We start from the raw sequence: 5,069 nt of genomic DNA, 5'->3' as shown, positions 1-5,069 counted from the left end.
GGATTCTAACTCAGATCCCCAGTCTCCACCCCCACCCCCCCGGGCTACATCATTTAGAAGAGGGATTGGACTTGTTCTTCTTGGTCTAGTAGGACTGAATGAAGAGGAGCAAAGGGTGGAAGTTCCAACAAAGAAAATTGAGGGATGAAATAAAGAAAAACTTCCCAACAGAGGTATCCTGAGGTAGAATGGACTCCCTAAAAGGGTAGAGAGTTCTCCTTTACAGGAGGTTTTTACATGTTATCTCCTTTTGGAGATAATGGAGAAAGCCTTGGAGGTTTTCAAATAAAATCCTGAAATCCACTTATTGTATATGTTATTTAGAGCTCATTGTTGGAGTAGTAGTCATTAAGACTATCTTTGCAGTCCCTTCCAACTCTGAAAATGAAGTGATTCTGTGATTCTTTTCCATTGTCTTCAATAAATCCAGGGGAATCTGTAAACTTGATGCTTGCTCTAATTGTTCAGACTGTAATCTATCTATGATGTTTTATCCTGTGGAACTATTGTGCATGACCTTCCATAAAAATGGCTCCACCAGTGGGCCATCCAACAGGAGAAACACATTCCTCTGGGTCTTTTCTTTTTTTAAGCCTTACTTTCTCTCTTAGTAACAACTCTAAGACAGAAGGGCAAAAGCTAGGAAAATGGGGTTAAGTGACTTGCCTAGAGTCACACAGGAAGGAAGTATTTAAGGCCAAATTTGAATCCAGGTCTTCCTGAACTGAGGCCTGAATTTTATCCACTGTGTCACCTAGCTCCCCTCCTCTTTTTTTTTTTTTAAACCCTTACCTTCTGTCTTGGAATCAATATTGTGTATTGGTTCTAAGGCAGAAGAGTGGTAAGGGCTAGGCAATAAGAGTCAAGTGACTTGCCCAAGGTCACACAGCTGGGAAGTGTCTGAGGCCAGATTTGAACCTAGGATCTCCTGTCTCTAGGCCTGGCTCTCAATCCACTGAGCTACCCAGCTGCCCCCTCTCCCTCCTCTTTTAACATTACATGGAATTTGTATAGCACCTGGGCTGTGTTACCTTGTGCTCTTGCTTTGTAACAAAAACACATTTCTTAGATGATATTTTTATGACACAATGCACTCTCTTCCATCTACTTCTATCCATTATGCATCTCTCTGTTTGTCTTCATTACCTACCCTTTTACAAATATTATTTCCTTTCTCTTTCCCCCCATTTTAACCTCTTCTCAAACACAAACTCCACAATGTCAGAAATGAAAGGGCCCTTAGAGACTATTTAATAACAGGACTGTTGATTTGAAGTTGGAGAGGACTTAGAGGCCATCTTGTCCAACACTCATTTTTTTGGATAAGGAAACCAAGATCCACAAACCTTAAGAAATTTCCCCACAGTCACATAGCTAGTAAGTGGCAGAGAAGGATTTGAACAAAGACTCTGATTCCAAAGTCAGCCCAATTCCTGCCTTTTCATGACCCCTTTATTTTACAAAAAGGAAATTTAATTCCAGGAAAGGGAAGGAACTTACTGGATGTCAGCACCCTGGCCAAATATTGTGAAGTAGTTGAGAAGTAAGAGCTGAGTTAGCACTGTGGCACAACCCAGTGACAATCCTCTCATAACTGCCATGATTATGGGAAGTAGACAGTGTATAATGGGGAAATATAAGGAGGAGAAAGAGGACTACTGCCACTCATATACACGTGCCATCACTCTGAAGCCTTAAAAGTTTCATTTGCATTCAGAAAGCTGCTCAGATCTGGGTGAATAGAAGGGAAATGGGAGAAGAGAAAGGAGAGGGGAGCATGGAAATATGTATTGTACAATAACACATGTACAAGCTATATCATATTATCTGCTTTCTTGGAGGGGGGATGGTGGGAGAGGGAAGATAGAAGGGAGGGAGAGAACATGGATCAAAAAATGTTAGAAAATAATTATCAAAAATTGTATCAACAGGTAATGGAGGGGGTGGAGAAAAAGAAGGGAAAAAAAGAAAGCTGAGAGGAGGAAGAAAATCCCCATCCCCCCACTCCCAACCTTCAACTCATGAAAAATAGACAAAATCTAGGTAAAGAGAGTGGAATTCCTCCATCAGATAAATTGTCAGATTCAGAGCTGTGCTTGAAAATTTACATGTATCTTTGAGACTAGTAGCTGCTCACTCAAGAGTTTCTGCTTTGTTTATCCTCTTTTAATAAAAAAGAAGGCATAGGCAGCTATGGTGGTACAGTGGTAGAGTACTGGGCTTGGAAGCAGAAAACCTGAGTTCAAATTTGACCTTAGACCAGCTATGTGATCCCAGGAAGTCATTTAACCTCTGTTTTCCCTCAATTTGGGAATAATAACAGTACCTGCCACCCAGGATTTTTGTGATGCTCAAAGGAGCATTTCTCACAATACCTGGAATATGACAGGTCCTTAATAAATACTTGTTTCTCTCCTCTCTGAAACTTTTCATCTGAAGTTTGCCTGCTTGCAAATAGGGAATCAGCTTCAGCATGTCAAGGTGAAGTTGGTGCATTCTGGGTTTATATTCCCCCAGATTTCTTTGACTACAAGCCAAGAGAAGCAAGAAAATCTCTACAAATGATTTTGGCACTTTCACCTTTTAAATTATAAATTTTTGACTGAAACAGTGGCTAAGCTCCATGGCTTCTATCTCTGCAATGCCTCTTACATTCATCCTCTCTTTTCTGTTCCCACTTATACTTGTCTATTACTACCAATTTAATAGTACAGTATTGAACAGTTTAATAAGTAACAGTTTAATAAGACTCTTTCTACTTCTAATTTGCTTCTTTTTAAATTTTATTTAATTAATTCATTTACAATATTTTTCCATGGTTACATGATTCATGTTCTTTCCCTCCCCCACTCCTGTAGCCAACCAACAATTCTACTGGGTTTTACATGGGTCATTGATCAAGACCCATTGCCATATTATTAATATTTGCATTAGGCTGATTGCTTATAGTCTACATCCCCAATCATATCCCCATTGACCCATGTGATCAAGCAGTTGTTTATCTTCTGTGTTTCTACTCCCACAGTTCTTTCTCTGGATGTGAATAGTGTTCTTTCTCATAAGTCCCTCAGAATTGCCCTGGATCATTGCATTGTTGCTAGTAGAGAAGTCCATTATATTCAATTGTGCCACAGTGTATCCATCTCTGTGTATAATGTTCTCCTCATTCTGCTCCTTTCACTCTGCATCAGTTCCTGGAGGTTGTTCCAGTTCACATGGAATTCCTCCAGTTCATTATTTCTATCAGCACAATAGTATTCCATCACCAACATATACCACAATTTGTTCAGCCATTCCCCAATAGAAGGGCATCCCCTCATTTTCCAATTTTTTTGCCACCACAAAGAGTGCAGCTATAAATATTTTTGTATAAGTCTTTTTCCTTATAATCTCTTTGGGGTATAAACCCAGCAGTGATATGACTGGATCAAAAGGCAAATAGTCTTTTAAAGTCCTTTGGGCATAGTCCCAAATTGCCATCCAGAATGGTTGGATCAATTCACAACTCTACCAGCAATGCATTAATGTCCCATTCTAATTTACTTCAGACTAATTTTTCCTAGGTATATCTAAATTATGCAATGCCATTTCATTACTCAAAGACAATACAAGAACTTGACATGCCAAGTTCAAATTTCGTAATATAACAATAAAGGCCTCTACAATATGTTGCCACCTCGACTTTCCAGATTTCTCATACATCTCCTCTCCATGTGATAAAAAAAATGAATAAATGAATAAGGACTAATCTTTCCTCCAAATATACCAGGGAATCAGAAAGTTCCTGTCTCCCTGACTTTTCCCATGGAACTCCCTAAACCTGAAATTACTTTTCTCAACTCTTTCATGTCATCAAATCCTACCCAGCCTTTTCAAAGGTACTCCAGGAAGTCTTCCCTAATTCTTTTTACTGGTAATGACCTCCCACACCACCACCCAGAGTGGAGTTGTTTTTGTTTTTTTTTTATGTCTCTCTCATCAATCATTCATCCTACAGATATTTTATTAAGCATCTATTATGTGCCGGGCACTGTGCTTGCTATGTGCAGAGGATAAAAACACAAACTTAATTGTATGTCAGCACCTCTGGAATGGGAGTTCTCATTGCTAAACCCAGACAACTGTTACTTTTTAAAATTTCTCTATATGTGTTGCTTATTTTTAATCTCTTGTATATAATATAGCTTGTTTGGGTGCTTCTTCATCTCTTGCATATCCTATTTCATATTTTGATACATGCTTTTATATTTTCTCTTTCCTAGTTCACCTTTTGTTGAATTACATTCATCTCTCATTTCTCTCACTATAGTTCTTGTAACTTTTACTTTAGTTCTTAAATATATCACACTATGTCTTCATGTACTTCTTATATATCTCCTTGCTCAATTCTCTATGCAGATTTTCCATTTTTTGCTTAATTTCTCTTGTATGTCTTGTTAGCACCATCACATCTAGTGCTGCATGCCTTCTTGCTTCTCTTGCATTCCTTGCCTATTTTTTGGTCATTCCTTGCTGCTTACTTTGCATTCCTTTAATCTATTGTTGCATTTCTTCTTGTTTGTCTTGTGTCCTATATATCCAGCCTGTCTTTCTCTCAAGCTTCAGTCTGAAATAGGCAACTGCCTAACTAGATAATCTAGAGACATCTCAAACTCAACATGTCTGAATCAGGACTTTTTTCTCCTCCAACTATGCCTTCTGCCAAACTTCACTATTTCTATCAAGGGCACCACCATATTTCCAGTCTCACAGGCTTGTAACCTTAACTTTTTCCTTGATTTTTCTCTCTCCTTCACCCCACATATACAATTAGTTGTTAAATTCTGTTTTTTCTACCTCCAGGTCATCTTGTGCAACTCCTACCTTCTATCTAACCACAAGGCCACTTCACATTTTACCCAGATTATTGCAGTAGCCTCCTAATTGGTCTCTCTGCCTTATCTCTTCACTCCTGTTTATCCTTTACATAGAGATTTTCTCTATAAAGAGATTTTTCTTTAAGTACTGATCTGACCATGTTACTCCCCTCTCTGCTCAATAAATATCTCTGATTTCCTATTGTCTTGAGG

The sequence above is a fragment of the Gracilinanus agilis genome, chromosome 1 (assembly GCF_016433145.1).
Source record: "Gracilinanus agilis isolate LMUSP501 chromosome 1, AgileGrace, whole genome shotgun sequence".
In the NCBI taxonomy this organism is placed as follows: domain Eukaryota; kingdom Metazoa; phylum Chordata; class Mammalia; order Didelphimorphia; family Didelphidae; genus Gracilinanus; species Gracilinanus agilis.
Note: the sequence above shows the minus strand (reverse complement) of the source record.